The sequence below is a fragment of the Anabrus simplex genome, chromosome 4 (genome assembly GCF_040414725.1).
Source record: "Anabrus simplex isolate iqAnaSimp1 chromosome 4, ASM4041472v1, whole genome shotgun sequence".
In the NCBI taxonomy this organism is placed as follows: Eukaryota; Metazoa; Arthropoda; class Insecta; order Orthoptera; family Tettigoniidae; genus Anabrus; species Anabrus simplex.
The window spans coordinates 302,070,624-302,095,210 of NC_090268.1; the positions used below are offsets into that span (position 1 = coordinate 302,070,624).

The 24,587-nt window shown below is 42.0% G+C and overlaps 1 protein-coding gene across 2 annotated transcripts in view; it reads left to right on the plus strand.

Annotated features, from left to right (window-relative positions):
• Positions 1-24,587, plus strand: part of cue (Protein cueball) — a 288,549-nt gene that overhangs the window by 97,063 nt on the left and 166,899 nt on the right. The window lies entirely within an intron of this gene.

Sequence of the window (24,587 nt, forward strand, 5' to 3'; positions counted from 1 at the left end):
AATAACGGCCGAAAGGATTCGTCGTGCTGCCCAAACGACACCTCGCAATCTGTAGCCCTTCGGGCTGAGTAGCGGTCGCTTGGTAGGCCAAGGCCCATGGGGTTTGATTTTCAATGTACAGTCCCTCAAAAAGAGAATGAGGGCAGTATTGTGTAGGTTCCTCACAGGTACTTTTCGTAGAAATAATTGAACGCATAGGTTTGTTGTTATATCCGCAAAGTTTCTGTCTACATGAGAGGTGAATTATATTTTGATTAAAATTTAAATTTTCTGATAAAATATTAAATGCGACGCGCTTACAATGTGCTCATTTTTTGGGGAGCGATTTTACAAGAACGTGCTGGCAAACAAGCGATATATTTTGCCTTCGAGAACCCTCGTGTGATCAGTCATCTGCAACAATGAGTATTTTCCTTGACGTTTATGGGTCGTTTTTATATATTTTCAAGTCATGTTTAATTGTTTTTGTTGCTTTGAAATGTATTAGGTCATCAAAATCCTGATTCTGATTACAATACAAACCAAATCCCATGGCGCCACATCCCCGGTTGGCCTTGGCGAGCCAAGTGAGAAGTGACCGCTGCTCAATCCGAAGCCCTACTGATTACGAGGTGACGCTAGGTCAGCGCGACGAATCCTCTCATCCGTTATTCTTAGGTTTTTAGACTAGAGCCGCTGTCTCACAATCAACAAACAGCTTCTCAATTGTTCTCGCGTAGGCTGAATGAGCTTTGAAACAGCCCTCAGAATCGGGTGAAAATCCCTGACTGGCCAAGAATAGAACCCGTGGTCTCCCGGTAAGAGGTAGCCTTGCTACGTCTAGGTTGCGGGGCGACAGTAAATAATGATAATAATAATAATAATAATAATAATAATAATAATAATAATAATAATAATAATTGGAACGTAGGTTATATACTGTACATCACTAGTCCGGTCTGAGGTCCTTAAGTTCTTACTACCTGAGCAATTGAGACTGATCTACTAGTTAGGTAGAGGTACAGCTTAGATGTGTGTCAAACCCGGGCAACGGGGAACAGTTGGTTATACGCTCGCCTACGCCGGAGGTTGCAGGATCGAATCTGGGCATTCGGTTGGTATTTAAATGTGAGAGACCGATGTTAAATTTAAAAGCATGTTAAAGCGCCTCATATTTTTAAGGAGATATTTAGATTTTGCTTTACGTCACACCCATTCACATGGCAACGATGGAATAGGGAAAGGCTAGGAATGGGAAGGAAGCGGTTTAGACCGGCACAGCCCCAGCATTTGCCTGGTGTGAAAATGGGAAACCACGGAAAACAATATTCAGGGCTGTCAACAGTAAGGTTCAAACGCACTTTCTCCCGAATGTAAGCTTACGGTTGCGCTAAGGAGAGATTCCTACGCTCTGTAGTCTCTTGGATCACTATTAGTTTAAGGGACGTTAAATTCAGCGTTATTAGACCTATTATATTGTCAGGCTAGGACAATCCGTGGTTCGAATATCTGATTGGTTAGTGTGGTGCTTTTCTCGTGCTCTTCAGGTAAATACAAGTTTTCTTGTCACAATTCCAGGTAAGTTAACACACTTGATAGTACCGTAATAAAGAAGTAGAAAGGGGTAGGCAACTATCCCAACGTAGGTTTTTCCCTTGAAACTTCTACCGCCACGACGCCACCGTGCTAATATGAATTATAGTCAGTCTTGGCTTGTCAGTATAAGTTATTGGCGAGCTACGGTACACGTTGAGGGCGAGGGCGAATCTCTTCTTGTAGAGGCATGCAGTCTGTCCGACGCCTTCGCTTTGCTCTGGGGATGGTATCATCACATAGAACGTGAGTCTCAAGAATCACAGTTCTTTGTTGTACTGAATATCTAACCTTCTCACGCATGAACGAATTCTTTTGGTTATCTTTTGGCATACCTAACACTTGATAGACGCCGTCTGTCTCGTTAGCCAGCCAAGTTCGCTACATTATCACGAAGATCAGTCACGACCGTAGTATGTACTGTATGACAGGTTCCGGCTGTACAATAGCTGCATTGTGGCTGCTTAAACCTATTTTTCTTACACTGCATCTTTGAGAATGAATAGAGGTGACAGCGGCCCATTGGTGCAGCATTTGCTTACTGCGGTTACCGCAAAGTCCTAGCATCAATATACTTTCATTTGAACCTCTTAATTTTTCCTCTCTGACTCCTATTATTCATTCTCGTTCTGTTTCGACCCGATGCAATTTCTTACTTTCCTACCTCCCACAGATGTGCTCTCCTCTAATTCAGTATCCTCAACCGCGTAAAGACCAGAACTCTCCTGTATATTGACGGAGATGGCTTTAATGTTAAACTCTTACGCCTATTTGTCAATGACAATTTCTAATGGTCAAATTTTAAATTACGTGAAAGTTAATATGCAGCTCGAGATCCGGGCTTGGGATTTGAGTCCAGAAACTCGTGATATGTTAATTCTCTTTCGATCGAACTAAGTCAGTTTGGGGACTGTTCAATTGTTTTCGATATATCAGCGTGATATTTAACATGCACTGTTTACAGCAGAAGTAAACTGAATCTTCTTCCCGCTTGTAAACCATGTAAATGTGGCTGTGAATAACAATTGGAAGCGACTGTGTCTGAAGTAAATAAATGGCGTGTTGACTCCGGAGAGGCCTGGTGCAAGTCCTTCAAGTTGACGCCCTATAGGCAGCCTGCACAATGAATTCTAATGTTGAAGACGCCACGAACACCCAGCCCCTGAGCCAGATGAATTATGTTGATTATGATAAGTTAAATGGCATCTAGGTGGAGAACGACAAAGCAGGAGTCGGTTCGGATCAAGGCTGGATGATAGGCAAACTTCCCCTGCTGACACTATACCCTTAATATTAAAAGAAGCGTTTTGACATATAAGAATGGAGGCAGGAGCATTTTACGTGCCATTTACGTGTTGACAAGTTCCTGCATTCCTTTCCTTCCCCTCGCTTGCGGATCACTTGTTCGTTCCTTCAAACCGCTGTGTTCTGTTGTACGTAACTCAGAAGTGAGAGGTTTGGCAACTCCAGGCAACACGAGCCGGCCAGCAGGCTTATCTCCATGGCAACCGTAGTGGGTCCGCCTACGTTTCTATTGCATCCATAATCCCTTCTCCACACCCAGGCATGCAGTAATCGGACATCCCTCTAAGAACTGTCAGAACGTATCTTTCAGTATTACGACTATAATCAAGAATGAAAACTGAAGGTCTGACCATTCGAACAATGATATCAGCAAAAGAAAGTAAAGGGCGTGAAAATTAAAGACTTCCAGACCTCGCAAATCTCTTACCGTCGAGTTCGGAAGAGAACAAGAATTGACCAATGGAGGCTGGTTGGAGAAGATGAAGATGATGATGATGATGATGATAAGGAGCCTGACACAAGCGGAACCAGTGCCAGATTCTGGTGCGGGTCTGAGGTAGCGAACTCACGTTTCGAACTTTTCCCTGGAGTCTCCTTTTCAATCTCCCTTTACGACAGAGAGAGGATACCGTGGATGTATTCTACTCCCCCCTCTCCATACACAGGGATACGAGAGTCTGGTACAGGATACACTGTTGAAAACTGCAGGAATGAAAATGGTTAAAATGTTAACCTTGGTGCTTCTTGGAAGTGTTTTTCCGTGGTTCCTACAAATGTCAGGATGGCACGTTTCTTTGCTATCCTAGGCGCAGTCAACATAATTACTAATAACGTACACTGGCCAGAGATCAAAGCCGTGCAGTTATTGTCATTGACTTAGTTGTCCGAAGCTTCGTACATAACATGAGCATCTTTCTCGAACTTAAAATGTGATCTCTTAGCCACGGAGACCTGCAGGCTCTTCAGACGATCTTCTGTGAAGACTGAATAGAGTGAAGGACTACAACAGTTTCCGCTGCTTATTAATAGTCATAGGCACGTTCGGATGGTTCTTGTTCGGGCTTGTCGCCAGAGAATTTAGTGTTCTGTCGTAGACTTGGTGATGGTTAGCAGTTGTGTGTGAGATTCTCTGCAGTCAGATATATCTATTGGAAGAAATACCTTTCGATTATATTACGGATTGAGTAATTGTAATGGCCTTCAGGTGCCATGTGAGAATGTAATGGCCATACTATAAAATTCTTATAGCCGGGCTGAGTGGCTCAAACGGTTAAGGCGCTGGCCTTCTGACCCCAACGTGGCAGGTTCGATCCTGGCTCAGTCCGGTGGTATTTGAAGGTGCTCAAATACGTCAGCCTCGTGTCGGTAGATTTACTGGCACGTAAAAAGAACTCCCGCGGGACTAAATTTCGGCACCTCGGCGTCTCCGAAGACCGAAAACGTAGTTAGTGGGACGTAAAGCAAATAACATTATTATTATAAAATTCTTATAATTATCTCCCTCGGGCTCGCATTGTGCAAAACTTGCGTAGCGATCACGGGGCTTTGCGCTAATTTCCATGACTTGTCTTCTCCCTTTCCCGACTTTCCCCTTGTGGGTGGGGGCAGTGGAATATTTCCACAGTTTCCCCTGCCTGTCGTAGGAGGCCACTGATATGGAAAACTTCATAGACTCCCATCTTGGGAGTGTGGGTTGACGACCATCGGGTCCCTGTCTGTCATGTTGCTTCCATTCTCTTGTGCTAGGTTCCTAACTTTGATCCATCCTATCCGACCTCCCTTGGTCAGCACTTGTTGTCTTTCCATCCCGACGGTATTAGGTTTGCGAGGACTAGGGAATCTTTCATTTTCCGCTGGGTTGTGTAATTCAGGTGGTACAGCGCTGGTCTCCTGTGCTCATGGTAGCGGGTTCGACCCCGGCTCAGTTCGGTGGTATTTGAAGGTGCACAAATACGCCAGTCTCGTGTCGGTAGTTTTACAAGCACATAAAAGAACTCCTGCAGGATAAAATTCAGGTACCGTACCTTGGCGTCTCCGAAAAATCGTTAGTGGGCCGTCAAGCCAAAATCATTATTATTCTTTCATTTCCACGTCTTTCGTGAACCTTCCCTTCGTTTTACCGATACCTTCATTCTTTGCAGGATCGGACCTCTTTCCTATAGTTTTGTAATTATAAAGAGAGGATAGTTGCCGAGTTGGCCTTCCTGTTGCTATATATATATATTGCTATTTGTTTTACGTCGCACCGACACAGATAGGTCTTATGCGACGATGGGATAGGAAAGGCCTAAGAGTGGGAAGGAAACGGCCGTGGTCTTAATTAAGATACAGCCCCAGCATTTGCCTGATGTGAAAATGGGAAACCACGGAAAACCATCTTCAGGGCTGCCGACTGTGGGGTTCGAACCCACTTTCTCCCGGATGTAGGCTCACAGTCGCGCACTCCTAACCGCACGGCCAACTCGCCCGGTGATGAATTTACTTATTTAGAATGAAGAATTATTTTGAAGTGACAACTACGTCGCTAGAACGGTAGAGGTAGACCAATGGGTGAATATGATGAACAGATTAAGACAAATGTACGATGTAGTAGTTACGTAGAAATGAAGATTAGCAAAGGATAGGGTGACGGAGGGAAATGACAAACAACTTATCGTGTGTTTTTTAGTGTCGAGAGTGTCTGAGGACATTTTCCACTAACGGGACTCGAACCGGCTAACCACGGTATCAGACCATATAGACTTGACGCCTTATTAATCATGGCCTCAAGGCGAGCTCAAATGATATTTGATCCACAGATGGCAGCACCATATTTCGAGAGTGAAATGATTAATCCTAAAGGCTACCTTCGTTGATATTTGCCAAAATAACGTCGTGAAATGACACTGCGGAGAGATGGAGTAGTCCAACTGACGTTCCTTAACTGCGAGGAGTAATAGTAATTACTTTTATTATCCATAGCATTTAGATACGTAGCAGAACTTACCACAATACTTTTGTCTTCTGATGTTAATCTTGAGATTAAAAGTCAGTGTTCAATTAGAGTTTTAAAATTCTTTAAGTGCTCTTGTCAGGAAGGGGGCGTGGTCAAAACATAAGTCTTATTTTTTCTACTTAAATATTGAGTGTATGGATAACAAAAATATTTTGACTCAAACATGTTTAAATTTTAATTTCAATATACCTACATAGTTTCAGATTACATTTCATTCATACCTTGCACTAGAACTTTCAATAAAAATTCAGTGGGAGAAAAGTATTTTGAGTAAATACTTGGCAAACTGTTCATTGCGCAGATAACACTTAGCTTCATACGGTGAGGAATAGTGTACTGTATCACTTCTAACACCACTATGGATGGCACAGAATGTGCCTACTACAAAGCGAAGCAGTTCCTTCGACCCAAGCGTCTGAACACTCTGCGCTCTTGCGTCACACGGGCTCTCCGACGTCACACGTCAGCCAGTTGGTGAACACTGAGGTACAATTTTTTTGCAAATAAATGTGGCGCACTCTGTTCTACTATGGTTCCTACCTCTGCACCCGGAACGTTCATCATCTCAGACTGATCGATTTGAGCTTCGATGTTCGTGGTTTAGGACAGACCAGAAAGCGGTAACATTCCTGTGACTATATAGGAGATGTCCTAGAGGAAAGCTTGACACATCGTCCAGACCGGAGCGAGCTCGACCGCATTCGTTGCGTCAAGGACACGTGGAGAGAGCGCCCGTCAGCATTGGAATGAAATATTGCAACTAGAACTATTAGAGTTTCGTAACTGGAGATGTCTGTAAAGTTTGCCTGTTGGTGGGAGAGTACGATTTTTGGTTTCTGCGCGCGACTCGGTTATCTGTTTCAAGCTCTATCATGACAATTGCCTTAAGTGCTACAAATATAAGACTCATTTGATATCGTCTGTGGAGTCTGCTACCTGGTATATAAATCATGAACAACATTGTAATGTGCTTACCGTACGTCATACCTCGGAAAGAGTTAATTTCCCTACCTATGTTTATTAGGGCATCTCTCCTTGTTTCGTTGTTCTCGACTCACCTCTGCAGGTTGTGCAGGGTGATTGATATAAAACGGGTTGTTCATACTGTCTCATTTCCTTTTGGCGATAGCTACACCTATGGAGTGAGTTTCTAAATATTAAGTATATGTGGGAGAATTGGTTACGCTCACAGTAGATGCTGAAAAGCCGGGTCGAGTTGCTGTCTTGGCCAGAGAAAGGGCGTAACCCTGTAGGTGGCCCAGGGGAATGAAACTATTGATAGATAGATAGATAGATAGATTTGCTTAGACGATCGAAGCGCTGGTCTTCTGACCCAAACTAAAAGGGATCCCAGGGCTCTCAACTTGGAAGCGTGTGTTCGTGAACATGGGTCACTGAGATGAGTCCGGGTGATTGGATTCTTACATGTGTGCAATCTGTTGCACCTAGAACAAACACCAGGAAAACGGCTTATTTCATAGAAGTCGCCGCATAATTTGCTGACGCTCTTCTACTTAAGGGAATGTTATATACCTCCTTCTCATGGATGCTATTGCTGCAGACACTCGACAAACAACTATTAACAATGGCTTTAGAAATTCCAGCCTTTTCTCCGACCATTAGTCTATGTGAAAAGAACCAGTAGCAAAAAATCGTAATATTATCAGTACCTGCAACATTGGAGAAAGAGGTTTCTCTTCGTATGATATTCCAACCTCACTCGAATTTCGTCAACAACCTTAGCAACGACTATATTCGATAACCTGTCATTACGTCGCTGAACTCTTCTTCGATCAGGATTATTGTGTAAAAGATCTAAATAGAGCAATTCCGCATCTAAAGGGAGATTCACAGCAGCCATTTTGGAACAGGTTGCTAAATGCTAATGTTAGCCATTTAACATGGGAAATGGCTGATGTTAACTTTAATACGAAGTTTAATTGTTAACGTTAACAGTTGTTGATGAAACGCAAATTTTCTTAAATCGTATGTTAAAATGATTTAATACCTTGTTGAGTACTAGCATGTGTTGATGAAACCGGGCCTTACTGTGTTAATCTGGAGGCGGGCTTGGTTAGTTGCCGGATTCCCAGAAGGCTGAGATTGGAATCCAGGTCGATCCTGGGTTGAGAATCTTTCCAATGAAATCCCAGTCCCATTTCATGATTGTGACAGTGTGGAAGCTGTTGAGGTTTAGTCCTGGATGTTTTAAGCCACAGACCCTCGTCTCGCACGTTAAATTTTACACACTTTTCTTCCAAGAGAATAGCCTCCGTGGTTCAGGCGGCAGCGTGCCGGCCTCTCACCGCTGGACACCGTAGTTCAAATCCCGGTCACTCCACGTGAGATTTGTGCTGTACAAAATGGAGGCGGGACAGGTTATTCGCTGGGTACTCCGGTTTTCTCTGCTATCTCTCATTCCAGCAACACGCTCCATTAACATTTCATTTCATCTGTGTCATTTATCATTGCTACAGGAGTGCGACAGGCTTCGGCAGCCGGCACAATCTTATCCTCGCCGCTAGATGGGGGCTCCATTAATTCCATTCCTGACCCGGTCAAATGACTGAAAACAGGCTGTGGATTTTCTTCTCACAAGCAACCGCGTCCCTCAGCACATGTCAAAGATGTAAAGTTGATAGGGTTAACTTATTTATCAGTAGGCAGTATATGTGTTTTATAAATTTGCTGTTTTGTAGTGAATTGTACTTCATCATCATATTCTAAAGGCTAAGCCTTGTCGCTGCAGCCACAGTTGTCTGTCTTGAGCCAGTCTTTTCAACTCAGCGTAGGTCTTGCACTTCATCCTCAGAAGCAGGTTCTTGAAGTAAGACACTCTGGGTCGTCCTCTTCCTCTTCTTCTAGCAATTTTTCCTTCAATGATATTACAAAGGAACTCCTCATGCCGCAGAATGTGACCAATAAATTTTATTTTCCGTTTTTCAATTTCGGTTATCAGACTCCGTTCTTCTCTTATCTCTCTGAGGACTTCGGTATTGCTCTTCATTTCCGTCCAACTTATCCTCTGCATTCTTCTCCAGATCCACATTTCAACTGCCTCTAGTTTTTTCTTTTCTTGCATTCCTAATGTCCAGCTTTCGCAACCATACAGAAGCACGCTCCATACAAAGTTTTTTGCAAAGGCCTTCCGAGTTTGAATATCTATATGTTTGTTGGCCAGCAGATGCTTTTTATCTTGGAATGCTCTCTTTGCCATGGCTATCCTCTTCGTGACTTCTGATATGCTCCGATTATCACTCATGATCAGGGTTCCTAGGTAGCAAAACTGTTTCACTTGTTTTATTTTATCAGGGCCAATTTTTAAGTGTGTTACAGGTGTTTTCTTGTCTTTACATATTGTCATGGTTTTTGTTTTCCTTGTGTTAATTTTGAGGTTCCATTTGCCTAAAGTTTCTGCTAATATGTTGATCATTCTATGCGTACTTTTACCTGTTTCTGCTAGTATGGCAATATCATCAGCAAATCTTATAGAATGTACTTGTTTGCCATTAATTTTGATCCCCGTTGTTTTCTCCTTCGTGACTGCGATGGCTTCTTCGATGAACATGTTGAAGAGATAAGGAGACAGTGGACATCCTTGCCTAACTCCTCTTCTTATTTTGGCATTTTTCTTTGTCTCACTGATTTCTAAATCAGTGTTCTGCATTCTGTATAGCCTAAATTTAGTATGAGGCGTCTATCCTTCCAATCAATTCCTGCTTTTTTCATGGTAAAGAAAAGTTGTTCCCAGTCTACTCGATCAAAAGCTTTCTCTAAGTCGACAAAGGTCACGTATACTTAATGCTAGAATTGCTTTTCTAGTACCCCTCCCTGTTCGAAATCCAAACTGGTCATTATCGACATAGTGTTCTAACTTCCCTTTAATTCTATTCTTGATGATGTTGAGCAGTATTTTTGGAGCATGAGACAGGAGAGTGACAGTTCGATAATCTGAACAGTCCGTGGCATTCCTCTTTTTTGGTATTGCAACAGTACTGTAGTTACTATATTTCAGAATTACACAGCCACACAACACTCACAGTATTTGTGGCTTTACATCTAAACAGCAACTACATTCTAAACTCCTAACTGATATTAATAACTTTGCACCCTCCTAATGAGGGTTATACTGTGACTGGTCTTTGTTCACGCTTACCCTACGTCAATATTACTAAGGAGGGGTTGGAGAGGTCTGTAACGACATTTTGGAAACAGGTATGTCGTAACAAGTTCAAAACTATATAGGTAGTGCTGAGTAATGACTAAACTGGGGATATTTCTAAAAATGCCCAAATGTTACTTTAACCACTTTAAGGTAAAATTAAACTAATATGTATTTGTTAGTGCCTATAAATACCTATTTTGAACGTTAGCTCCTATTTTGCGATAAATGCAAAGCCTCTCATTTGTTACTATTTAAAATTACTTCGATATATCTCGTTGGTCTTCAGAGAGTATAGCCCTATCACATAGGATATTCTCTCGATTTAAAAATATCCTGTCGGAAACGAGGTATACATTTACACCATGAAACCTTAAAAAATACACAGTAGCCCACCATAAAGTACAGTAGGTGGAGAGTAAGATGTTTTAGTCTTTATATAATTTAGATCAAAGAGCAACTGGAACTTCCATAGGTAGTGGTCCATTTCCCAATTATCTGGAGGTACCACTGAAGTCAATTAAGCCCAGTTTTACAGCTGTATGACCTTCTTTACGCCAACCTTATGTGAAGGGATTCAGCCATTCTCTGTTGTGTGTTTCTGTAGTGGTTGGTAGATGATGTGTATCAAGCCGTCGATTCACTGTTCCAGAGTCAGAGGAATTACCAGACGCGGTTAAAATCCCTGGTCCGACCGGGACTCGAACTGAGGAATCTCTGAACGGAAGGTCACTATGCAGACCATTCAGCCAAGGAACCCTATTTAACATTGTTCCGGAGGTAAATAAGTAATTAATACGAAGTCCGGCTCGTTGGTCGAGGATTTTAATCGCGACTGGTTTATTATTCTGACTCACGCTGGGCATTTCGTCCCGCGGGTGCCCAGCGGGCGGGCAGACAGGCGATGAGCGTATGCTATTCAACCACAATACGTTGTGTCTACGTCACAGGCCGTGAAGGTTAGGCCAAATACAGTAGAGACAATACACGACACTTACGGATTTCGCCTTGCTAAAATGGGAGACAATTCGACGGTGGCGCTCCTAGTGACTTGACCTGAACAAATCGCGCTAAGTTCAAATATCAATGGAAATGTATATACGAAAATGGATAAATAAATGACGTCTAGAAAGAAAGTGGTATTGAGATATTAAATTCGAAGTTGCTAAATCAATTCTGGATAAATGAATGAAGAATTATTTAAAAGGTTATTATTCAAAGACTGAAATTAGACATATAAACAAGGTGTGAAATGGACTGCTGTGAAATGGCTTGATCTTTCATTTATGCATTACTGTTTTAGCTTTAGCATACCTGCCTGAAATCTTATGGTTGGATTTGTCTTTTTTCCTCATTTAAAAACAATGTATCATCACATTAAGACATTTGTCAATAAAAATATCGGCACATTCCTTACACATATGATGCAATGAATTAATATTTAATAGCTGGACAATTTTCCTCTTAACATGAAGCCTACTAACAGAAAGAAAATCTATAAAATCCCGGCTTTAATCTAAGAAGAGGGATAAAAGAAAGAAAAGTTTGAAAATGTTGTCGATAGTGATGCTTTGAGGAATATTTACGTACAATTAGAGTAAAAATGTAACATACCCTTGGCTGTATAGTCGAGGATTTTTAAAGTCGCTGGCTTGGAAATGATCTGAACAGATCTTACAATTCTTACACAAGTGTAACGTCCCTTCTTTCTTGTACACTTTATCCAAATCGCTTCTGTGACATTTCAAAACCCACAGATCACACCTACAACAACACATCGGTATTGAAGGTTAACTGCTGCACTATACAATAAAATATGCGAATTATATTTTAAGCCCGTTAAAACATGGGTCGAGCAAGTCAGAAGATTATGAAGTACTATAAAAATCTCTGTCACTGGAAGAATATATATGCATACACAATATTACTTACATGTTCTTGTCACGAGGGAACCTGAAGAACGAGCGCGCATTTTTCTCTACTTCGTAATTACTGCAGCCAAACACAGCACATACCTTTCCCCTCTTGTTGAGAGGAGATATCAAGGAATGACACACGCTACTATTTAATTATGTCAACTCACTGAAAACGCATAAATAACACCAAAAACTTCACACAAAAATACACGTGCTCTTATGACAGAATCAGTACCGTTCAGGTCTATCCGCTAGAGTGTGCTCCAATAGCTGTCCCTCGATATCTCGCTCAGTGTCGTGTATTGTCTCTACTGTATTTGGTTAGGCAAAATTCTCCCAATCGCTCTCGATCACTGCGGCGACTCACGGGATTGAAATGAAGGAAGAAAATAACGAAAGAAAAAGGGCATAAATCCACGTCATTTCCAGTTACGTTATAAGAAATGTTATTTATATTGATTGCAGCTTACGTATTTTGACCGTATGCAATAGAGGCCTACAACCACAAATATTTTTGTAATGTACGTAATGAATTACATTTCTCACCATTACATTTTAAGAGGTGCTTTAGAAGTTATTTTGCTACCGCTTTTTTCCACACCTGTAGGGTCGCGGCTGTGAACTGCGTCGAACATGGGCGTTTGGACCAGTTTTACGGCCGGATGCTCTTCCTGACGCCAACCCTACATGGAGGGATGTAATCACTATTGCGTGTTTCTGTGATGGTTGGTAGTGTAGTGTGTTGTCTGAACATGATGCGGAGAATGTTGGGACGGACACATATACCCAGTCCCCGAGCCAGAAGAATTAATCAGAAACGATTAAAATCTCCGACCCGGCCGGGAATCGAACCCGGAACCCTCTGAACCGAAGGAGAGTACGCTGACCATTCAGCCAACGAGTAGGACTAAGAGGTGATTTAGAAGTATTTCTAATATAATACAGAGTTAAGGTGGATAAGTTGCGGGTTGGGTTGCTTGGGTTTAAATTATCTGATAAACTCACAAACAATCCAATCATGCTTAGCGGGAATAACATAAGTTAGGTTCTTTAAAGACACATTGCACATATATTTGGTAGATGACCGGCTCCATGGCTAAATGGTTAGCGTGCTGGCCTTTGGTCACAGGGGTCCCGGGTTCGATTCCCGGCAGGGTCGGGAATTTTAACCATCATTGGTTAATTTCGCTGGCACGGGGGCTGGGTGTATGTGTTGTCTTCATAGTCATTTCATCCTCATCACGAAGCGCAGGTCGCCTACAGGAGTCAAATCGAAAGACCTGCACCTGGCGAGCCGAACTTGTCCCCGGGCAGTCCCGGCACTAAAAGCCATACGCCATTTTATTTTATTTGGTAGATACATTTACATTGTTGTTGTACTTGGATAGTAAATATCTATGCCCCCACTCGCCATTTACAGGGTATCCGTTATAAGTATAATACTACTTTCAAATTCCGTGAACATGGAAATTCAAACAATACAACACTGTGCAAAATCAAGCAGTAAACTTATTGAATTATGTTAATGTATTACTCTTTGCTGAATGAATAACAGGAATTTTACTTTTTAAGAAATGGAAATACTGTCATTCGGAGCCTCCGTGGCTCAGGCGGCAGCGCGCAGGCCTCCCACCGCTGGGTTCCTTGGTTCAAATCCCGGTCACTCCATGCGAGATTTGTGCTGAACAAAGCGGAGGCGGGACGGGTTTTTCTCCGGGTACTCCGGTTTTCCCTGTCATAATTAATTCCAGCAACACTCTCCAATTTCATTTCATCTGTCATTCATTAATTATTGCCTCAGAGGAGTGAGACACGCTTTGGCAGCCGGCACAATTCCTATTCCCGCCGCTAGATGGGGCTTCATTCCATTCCTGACCCGGTCAAATGACTGGAAACTGGCTGTGGATTTTCATTTTAAAATACTGTCTATCCCATCCAAGGAATTGTAAATCGTAGCTTGTACGCTTAAACCATGTACCTTTGCAAATTGTAAAACAAAAAATATAACGTGTTAGTTTTCTTTGATTATAAGAAAATAAAACTGACTGTTTACATCGAGCGCAATATAAATCAAACGGATATATCTTGAAAAGGTCGGTTTTCTTGCAATTTTAGCGGGTTTTAAAAAAATACTGTACCCCATTCAGCATTTCGCTGAGTAGTGGAGAGCTTCGTGATGACAATCGAACGACACCGTTCCCTTTCTGCAAAGAGCGTTCGCTCTCTCGCTTCACTGTGACGTAAACATCCCGCATTTACGTCACGCCAGCCCGGTCGCACTGGACTAGTCTCAACGGGCGCCCAGCTGAGCACCTCTGGACTAAAAGGCTGGCAGTGTCACGACAACGCGGGTAGTTAGGAATACTTCAGAACATTAATATCTAGAATTGTTAGCCTGGTAACTGGTTTTAAGAAGTTTTCAATTTAAGGTTTTAGCCAGATTTTAGGGTCTCTGGATCACTGTGGAATATTCTTGCAAAGGACAAGGATAGGCGGGAGGAGGAGTGTAAAAATAACCGACGTAATCTTAAACCTTATCTTTTTATACTTTTTCCTCTTTGAGAGTAGTTTAATGGTGTACTGAAACATGCAGGTTTTCGGCGCCGGTGGGAAGGAGCTTCGACTAAGAATATGGCGGCGTTGCCTTTAAGTGAGGTAAACCACATCATTTCGTGCAAAATGGTAGACCACCGAAAGCAATCTTAATTGTTGTCGACAGAGAATTAGAACTCATCAACCGGGCCATGACCAATTCAGTAGATGACCGTGGTTGGGCTAAGTAACTCTGGTAGGTTCGATCCTAGCCGAGTCTGGTAGTACTGAAGGTGTAGCTTACACCAATAATAATAATAATAATAATAATAATAATAATAATAATAATAATAATAATAATAATTATTATTATTATTATTATTATTATTATTACTACGTGGGTCGACTCCCCGTCAGGAAGTCCAAAAATTTAAGAAACGAGATTTCCACTTCCGGAGGTGCACATGGCCGTGAGGTTCTCAGTCTACACCAAAAATGAGTACTAGGTTAATTCCTGGGGGCAGAGGCGGCTGGGCGTACAGCTAACCACTCTACCCTATTAAGTGCCGAGATTACGGATGGTGGAAGTCTTTACCTTCCACCCTTCCAAGGGCCTTCATGGCGTGTACGGAAATGACTTTGCCTCTGCTTTTTATTACTACCATCGAACCTATCAACTCTGGTTAGGTCCCTTTTATGCATTTGGTGCGAAGTGAAACATACTAAAACAATAAATAGACACCCGATTCTTCACACATAATATAATTTTCGATCCTCTTGAACAAATTTGTATTTCAGAAGGTACTCTCCACATTTAGCTCGTAATAAGATAGCGTTTAATTGTTTTTTCTTTCTTTCTTTCTTTCTTTCTTTCTTTCTTTCTTTCTTTCTTTCTTTCTTTCTTTCTTTGAAATTCGTACATATTCAGTGGGCGTCTCTAAGAATGGGGGCGAGAATCTAAGGCTGTAATGCTAATTCCAATCGGATTTGGAGCATAGGCAGGCCTATGTGTTGTTTTAAATATTAGTTTATTCGAATTTATAGATTGTTAGAAATTTCGGACCAAAACTATATTACACAGGCCTGTTTTCAAACCAACTGTAGAGGAGTGAAAGATGTGTGGACTCAGGACATCGTATTCAAAACTGAAAATAGGGAAATGGGGAAACAATGTCAAGAGAGTAGGCCTATTCGGAATGAGAAGATAAAGGTTAAGTTAGGCTTAAACTGGATTGGCCGGGCGAGTTGGCCGTGCGGTTAGGAGCACGCAGCTGTGAACGTGAATCCGGGAGATAGTGGGTTCGAATTCCACTGTAGGCAGCCCTGAAGATGGTTTTTCACGGTTTCCCATTCTTAGGCCTTTCCTATCCCATCGTCGCCATAAGACGTATATGTGCCGGTGCGATGTAAAATTGTAAAAAAAACTAGATTGTTGAAACTGTATGCATAAGCCGGCTTCGATGGTGGTTTCATGTTAGGCGAATGGAGGAGGGTAGATTACCTAGGAGGATAATGGACTCGGGCATGGAGGCCAAGACGACGATGTTTAGACTCAGTTTTTAATTATTTAAAGATAAGAAGTATAGAACTAAACGAAGCCATAGAGCTAGTTACAATTAGAGGAGGGTGGCGGCATCTAGTAAATTTAGGCTTGCTGATTGAACACTGAAAGGTATAACAGAGTGTAATGATGTAAATATGTATGTATGCATGTATGTATGTACAAATTCTGATATAAAAGCGCCGGGCTGAGTGACTCAGACGGTTGAGACGCTGGCCTTCTGATCGTGGCTCAGTCTGGTGGCATTTGAAGGTGCTCTAATATGTCAGCCTCGTGTCGGTAGATTTACTGGCACGTAAAATAACTCCTGCGGGACAAAATCCCGGCACCTTGGCGTCTCCGAAAACCATCAAAAGTAGTTACTGGGAAGTAAATACAATAACATTTCTTGATATAAAAGCAAAAGTAAGTCAAGTTCCGAAGTTCTTAACTTACTTGGTGCAGGCTAAATGGTCGAGAATGATAAATAAATAAATAAATAAATATTCGATTAATGCAATTCGATAAACTTTTCCTAAAATTATATTCAAATTTGTCGACTCGACAGTCTTAGACAGGTTCAGATTTCTTGCAAATACCCTGCCGTTACTTTCTGATTTCCATTCTGTTTGATTCGTGAATAAGTTTGCGAGATCGAGGATTAGTTATGTATAAAGCTGGCATTAATAATAATAATAATAATAATCTGGACCCTTTACTGAATGGTTCGGCAGGCCGCGGATTTCTTTCCCTGCCGGGCCGGAGATTTTCGTCATGCCTGGAATACACTGTCATCTTCATTTACATTTACCAACCATCACGGAAACGCAGTAGTGAATACTTCCCTCCACTTGGGGTGGCAGCAGGAAAGGCACCTGGCGTAAAGATAGGTTTAGTCGACATCAGTTAGTAAAATGCCAATAATAATAATAATAATAATAATAATAATAATAATCGTATGGGCTCGGCTACCGTGTGCAGGCATTTTGATTGGACGTAATTTGCCTGCCTGTGTGTCAATTTCGACGTCCTCTTTTAGTCTATCGACTGGCAGAGAAACATCTCTTTTGGGGATCTGTGGCTGAGTATAAATAATGTTTTATCGGGTAAGCACCAAATGTGTTATCAGAGATCTCTTAAATACCGACATCATACGACATGGAATGGCAATTGACTTCACTACGAAATTCAAAATTTTGACTGCCCCTGCCAGTTTTGAAACCACGGTCTTCTGATCCGCTCTACCACTGATCCACAGAGTGAGCCGTATAAAGTTGGAGAAAGAATACCATGGAGTGCACGTTAGTCCGAATTAGAGAAGCAGTAAGATTTTTCCCCCTGATATATCTGTATATCACGTACGTATATTTCTCCAGCAAACCGCTACATTTCCTCGCAGATGGCCATTCTTTCATCAAGTGGAATGTCTAATCAGGAAGTGCTGGACTGTTAAAGAATTATTTCCTTAAGAAATCTTACATCTTACATCTTGCTCGGAATTTCCAGGCATTTAGCAGGTAGCCCTGTGAACCTCCCAGTAAAACGTCACGCTATGTATATCTCTAGAAATTATACACATTTCCTTGTCGGGTTTAGTTTTATTAATTTTATTTAACTATCATCGTAAGTTATGTGTGTGAGATATTATTCTTCACGATAAAATTATTTCCTTGAACTTTAATCTTAGCCGAGACCTTTCTAGACTTAATCGGGACTTATATTTCCGCAGAGTGGTAATGAGATGCCTTTTATTTGTACAGAGACAATATCTATAAGAAAGTCATATTTTCCTTTTTCTTACCGGGCGCAAAGCTGAGTGACTCGTATGGTAGTGCTGGCTTTCTGAGCCCCAGTTGGCGGGTTCGATCCTGGTTCAGTCCGGTTGTACTTCAAGATTCTCATATACCCAGTCTCGTGTCGTTAGACTTAACACCGTGTAGAAACTCCTTCCGGCAAAATTCCGGTGCCCCGGCATCTTCGAAAACCGTTAAAGTAGTTACTGGAACGCAAAACTATTATTATTATTATTATTATTATTATTATTATTATTATTATTATTATTATTATCTTATGCATAGAGAACCTCGTTGTTTATAGGATTTTAAAATAATCTGACTATGCATTCTTACAGTAGCCTACTTGCAAAGAATCTTACTTTATAAGAATATGGAGGCGTGATTAACACAGAGGCATAGCTACTAGCCTCCCACTCGGAAGGTGAGGTTCGAATCCCGATTGATCCTGGTAGGTTGAGATTGTCATCTCACGTAGCGTCAGGAAGGGCATGCTGTCTTAAACCCCCAGCCAAAACCTAAACGAGCCTGGGTGGCTGCAACGACCTCAGGAATAACTGGGATAAGCTGAGAAAGTTAGTGTACTCTATAAGTATTTGACACGTGTATGGGTTATTTACTATATCTCTTGATTGCAGGCGGTCGTTTTAAAATAATGATGATGATAATAATAATTAGCCACTAAGTTTTGCAGTGCAGACTTTGCTGGAGGTTTTGCCAAGTTTTTTGAGGTCTGCCCTATACATGGATTTGGTCGTGATTTTCAGCTGGATACTCACGCCTACTCTGTACGGAGGGTTATATTTACTATTGTGTCTTTCTGTGGTGGATGGTTTGACCCTCGCTACTGAATATCCAAAAGTCCCGACTCCACTTCACTCAGAATCCACCGGCAGAACTCTCAACACACGAACGTTCGTCTGGACGCTTTAACGCATGCACAACAGTAAATTTGTAAGGATACAGATGCAGTTCCTTTTTGATGATGTTTCGACCCGACGATGTCTTAGTTCCCACTTGTACAAATTAACGGCGTTGAGATTTCGTGGGACTTCGTTCCAGGCTTTCCTTCACTCGAGCAATGTTTTCTGCTGTTCGAACTCTTTTCGGATATGTAGGGTTTTTATTCGCTACAGAGCCTGTTTCAGGCCAATTAGCCACTCAGTTTTGCAATGCAGACTTTGCTGGAGGTTTTGCCAAAACACTCCCGATCTTAAACTCTTGCGCAAACAGTTCCGCACAGGTTTTCCACGAACCGTGCTTCGCAAAACACTCGACGATGAACACACGCAGTTTTATCGTGAACGCCATTTTGTGTTCTCTTCAGTTGGTCACTCAACACTTAATGACACAGCGACATACTCGGGCGATGCGCACGCGCACACATATGACAGCAACAGTTTGGTGCATCGAAATCCCAGTTTCCAGCATTTCTGTGACGAACAGTTCTCTTGTTCATTAACAAGGATCAGTTCCGCGTCAGTCTTACAAGTATTTTCCGGACCAGTTTTATTTCGCCCACCCTTTATACACCGCCCGTTAAACCTCACGCTTTCCCCGGTGGCTTATAATTCATTCATGGAATTCCTTGATTATAAGGAGCGACTGACAGGGCTCTAAACTTGAGATATATTGGACAAGCAATGTTCTCAGCATACAGAAAGTATCCACGAACCATTGCCATAAAATTTTAAGCAGCAGTTATGTAAAAGGGGTCAATTCTTCGAAGGTGAAGCAGTGAGAACACATCACTCTTCTGAGGTGATATTTCAGACTCAGCTGCTTCCAGATTCCAGCCATCAGAATGTGCAGGAGGGATGAAATGTCATGTCAATCCTACGCTTGCAGTTGCAGTCAAGAGCTGTTTTTTTTCTTTTCTGTGCGGTGTCTTGTAGGCCTTGATTTCTTCAGCTTCTCCGATGAAGTCCTTGCCGTTTTAGCTTTAAATATTTGGAGGTTGACCTGTATAAGAGCTAAATCGATGAAGAGGTACGATAAATGAAGCTGTGATGTGATGAGATATCACCTCCATGTGGGCAACCTTGGTAGCTAGGCAAAAGAATATTCCAATATTTTCGTTCAGTCTGGTCTTATTCGATCTCGCACCAGTTTTTACGAGAATTGGAACAGTATATCTACGCCATTGTTAAGGAATGGGCGCACTGAGCTCGATAGCTGCAGTCGCTTAAGTGCGGCCACTATCCAGTATTCAGGAGATAGTAGGTTTGAACCCCACTATCGGCAGCCCTGAAGATGGTTTTCCGTGGTTTCCCATTTCACACCAGGCGAATGCTGGGGCTGTACCTTAATTAAGGCCACGGCCGCTTCCTTTCCACTCCTAACTATTTCCTGTCCCATCGTCGCCATAAGACCTATCTGTGTCGGTGCGACGTAAAGCAAAAAAAAAAAAAAAAAAAAAAAAGGAATGGGCGCGTCGGGGTTACACGCACCCTTGGCATATTTCCCATTAATTGTTTGGAAGTATCAGCATTCAACTTGCAACACGTGAGACATCCTTACATATGCGTCTTTACGGTCCATCCTGCTGAGGAGATCTATATTCTCTCTCAGAGAGGCGATCAAGAGTTGATTGCCAGCACGAAGTATTCGAAGATGTTGTACCATGATGTTTAGCTTTGTCAAATTATGACATGGATACAGAATAATCTGGTCTTTTGACTCTTCCGGAATTTGGGCGTTATGCAGTCTTCCACCGACTCGAAGAATGCCCTCTTGATTTATGATTGAGTTTAAAGTCTTAATATGTGTTGATAGCTTCATATTAATACTTCTCTTGAGCGATGCAACTTCTTGAATAACTTTAATGCAAAATTTTAGGGCCGGGTTCAACTCTTAATACGGACAGGACTGAATTTCGCTCCATGGGTTGCTTACGACTATTTGAGATAAATCGCAAACAATAAGCGAACTACTCTTCGTAGTTTGTGTAATCTTGAAAATGTTTAATAAATAGATCATCATGCAAGGCGCTAAGGAGAGTTAGTGGAGTTCTTTGTTCTGGAAGATTAGTTTGAACATCATGTTTTGATTGTGCCCAACTCGAGGGATCTTGATCGACCATATAGGTCCATCTTGATCGACCATATAGGTCCATGCCACGAAAGTGTGTTGTAGATTATTATGTTTAATCGTAGTCCTCTGGTTACGAAGTCAGCAGGATTATCCTTGGGCAGCACATGGTGCCACTTGCTAATCTGTCCAGATCCTGGATTTCAGAAACCCGGTTGGCGACGAATGTTTTCCATTTGGTAGGACTGGACGATAAGTACGACAATACTAATATGGAATGTGTCCACAGTTGTATCCTTGTCAAGTTCAAACTCAGAGCCTTTAAACGTCTTCTTGAGTAGTCTTGTCAAGAAAAGGGCTCCAGCCTTTAGACACGTTCTTCATTGCTGAAAAATCTGACATACGCATAAGCCATGGATTTGGATGTTCGATGGCATACCTTCGCCGAAGACAAGCCGCTGCATTTATGGAAAGAATTTGAAAAAGCAGAGTCTGCCTTTCACTGCTGAGGTTAGTCTTCATTGGGTCGTCCTATGAATGGCTTGATTCTGCCGTAGTCATTTCATGAATATTTTCCATAGTATAATATTAGCTGAAGTCCTAATGGATCGAAGATGGATGAATTTGCTGATAGAATCATGCGTTTTGTGAAAGTTGTTATGTGTTGTTCATGTTCTTTTCTTAGATTACATACGACTTTCAATTTATCCTGAGTTGATTAGGTTGCGTGTCTCTTAGGTGAGCTGGAGTCGAATTCAACAAGTCTGGGCATTTCCTTAGGTTAAAAACTCAACGATGGAGAAGGATTTCTAGTTCTTCACAAATTCCGATTGCTTATTGTAATTCATCCCCACCGACAGTCGTCTACATGAAGTCTTTATTTATGATTTTTGCTGCATGAGCGGTCTGTACCTTATTCGGTGAGTTTTTTTTTTTTTTCATGAATCTTATAGCAGGGAATGCCGAAGATGCCGTTCTCTGTTCTGTAGGTTACGGTTGTGAGAGCTTATGTTTTAATTGGCTCGTTGTAATTCTTAGGGTTGATGTTCACCTGACGATATATATCTTGTCCGCTGTGAATGCTATTTGTCGATCCCAGAATCGGATTATAGTGAACAAGAACGATGTCGTTGAGCCTTACGCCGTTGTCAATCTTGGCCGAAGCGTCGAAAACAAGTGTTGTTTGTTGTTGAATTTGACTGCTTGGTGACGGCGCGATATGAAATATAATAGTGATTTTCTTCCACCGAGATTTTCAGTTATTTATTTCAGGTAACCAAAGGGTTCGCATTCTCGCATGAATTTAAATATATTCCTGGCGAAGCTTTTCGTTCCGCTTCAGTCTTTTTCTTCTAAGGTCAGGAATCGCTGTGCTGCCATTTGTTTAGAGGTGGTGGAGATTATTTAAAGCCGGCCCCGTGGTGTAGGGGTAGCGTGCTTATCTCTTACCCGGAGGCCCCGGGTTCGATTCCCGGCCAGGACAGGGATTTTTACCTGGACCTGAGGGCTGGTTCGAGGTCCACTCAGCCTACGTGATTAGAATTGAGGAGCTATCTGACGGTGAGATAGCGGCCCCGGGCTAGAAAGCCAAGAATAACGGTCGAGAGGATTCGTCGTGCTGACCACACGACACCTCATAATCTGCAGGCCTTCGGGCTGAGCAGCGGTCGCTTGGTAGGCCAATGCCCTTCAAGGGCTGTAGTGCCATGGGGGTTTGGTTTGGTTTTTTGTAGATTATTTAAAGAGTGGAGTACACCTAAGCAACCATCCTCTACTAACACTAATCAGAGGGAAAAGGGAAAGGAATCCGACAATTTTAAAAATGAAGTTATCGGCCAAAGAAAGACAAGGGCCACGAAGGGCGTGAAAATGAGACTCCCTAGGCCTCGAATGCTCTAATATCGTCGGGGTCGGAAAATAGCAAGAGTTGATCAAAGAAGATTCAAGAGGATAGAGTCTGGGACAAGTGGCAGCAATGAAAGGACTCAGCTACGAGCCCCGTGGTCGCCAACTCACGCTCACAAATTGAGACCCTGGGGCCATTTTTATAGATCTAAAAAGTTTTTGAGAGTCCTTCTTAATAGGGAGTTCTACAGTGTATCTGCCTCACGTGTCCTTTGTGTTGCTGGAAGTGTGCTTCACACTCCTGTAGCGAAATGCACGATAGTGTCCACCTGTTCTATATTCCAAAATCGTTGAATTTGGATTTCTAGGTTGCAGTCGGTGCGTAGGATTAGATTGATGAGGCCCTTTTTTTTTCATATTTCTTTGTTTGTAAACGACTACCACTGAGGATCCATTCCAATTGTGTTTTGAAGAATTGGGTGTGTCCACGTGTTTTCTGCCGCATGAAAACTTGAGCTCGTAGTGAAAGGTCTGTTGTTTGAGTATGGAACATGGGATCAGCAAGTGTTAAGTCTCCAGGAATGTTACAGTCTTATTGATAGATGTAAAAGGACGGGGCATGATTGGTTATTTAAAAAAAAAACAGTGCAGTTATTGTTGAAATTTGTGGCTGCTCACATTGGATTCATATTTTACGTTGACGATTGTCTGCTTGTGAAGTGTGGTCGCCGATGCCTGTAGTTTTGATGTTTCTTTTCTTCTTGAGTCGTAGCCTTTGAACAACGCGTTCTGAAATAGAATTTGTCTGTGAGCCATAGTCAAAAATTACTCAAACGGTCTGAAATTCACCACAGCTATTTTTTATTTTCACGAGGGCAGCTCGAAGGACGACTTGATCCCTCAGTCCTCTGAGGGTATGTTAGCTGGATTGCTGTGCTTTATCAAGACCGACTCTAATCCTCAGACCGTAATATTTTAAAAAAATGGCGGCCGAAGTAGCCGGATTGCTGGGATTGGCTAACGCGAAAATATCACTTACAGTGGTGGTAATTTAACATGGTATATGTAATCATAGTGAAAATCACTTTTTCACGTATGAAAACGCTTCGCCAACAAGTACGCGCCACATATAATCAACTAGAATCGCATAGGTCTATACTAGAAAAGAGAAGAACAGAGAAGAAGAAAAGAGAACTACAAGCTGATTATTTAAAAATGTCATTTAGTCAAATAACGTTTTCTCTTAGACTTCACTTCACTGGATAGTTGAGAAATACATAATGAAACTGTTAACATTCGCTCGAAATAATAATGTTATTGGCCCTACGTCCCACTACCTACTTTTTCCGGTTTTCGGAGACGCCGAAGTGCCGTAATTTTTTTAGTCCTGTAGTAGTTCTTTTATGTGCCATTAAATCGACCGACACGAGGCTGAGTATTTGAGCACTTTCAAATACCACGGTACTGAGCCAGGATCGAACTTGCCAACTTGGGGTTAGAAGGCCAGCGCCTTAACCGTCTGAAGCCACTCAGCCCAAGTACATCCACAATTATTATGTTTACCCAATGAATGGCCCTGGTAATGCTAACATAATGTTGACATATGGCATAGCAACACTTCACACACAATGATGGTAACATTGGTAATGAAATGTTCAGACAATAAAGATATAATAGGTTTTTACCCATTAAAGAACATGAGTGCAAAACCTCCACTGACTCTTAAACAATGACATTTAACTACATGGACGAGCTTCATTTCGGTGTAATCTGCTTGATAACAGATAACCACAGCATGAATCGGAAGGTGTTGGTAGTGTAAAACCCTGCGTTACAAACCCAGTTAATCCCTCCAAGTCACTAATTCTTCCGTGTAACAGTATACAGATTGCTCCGT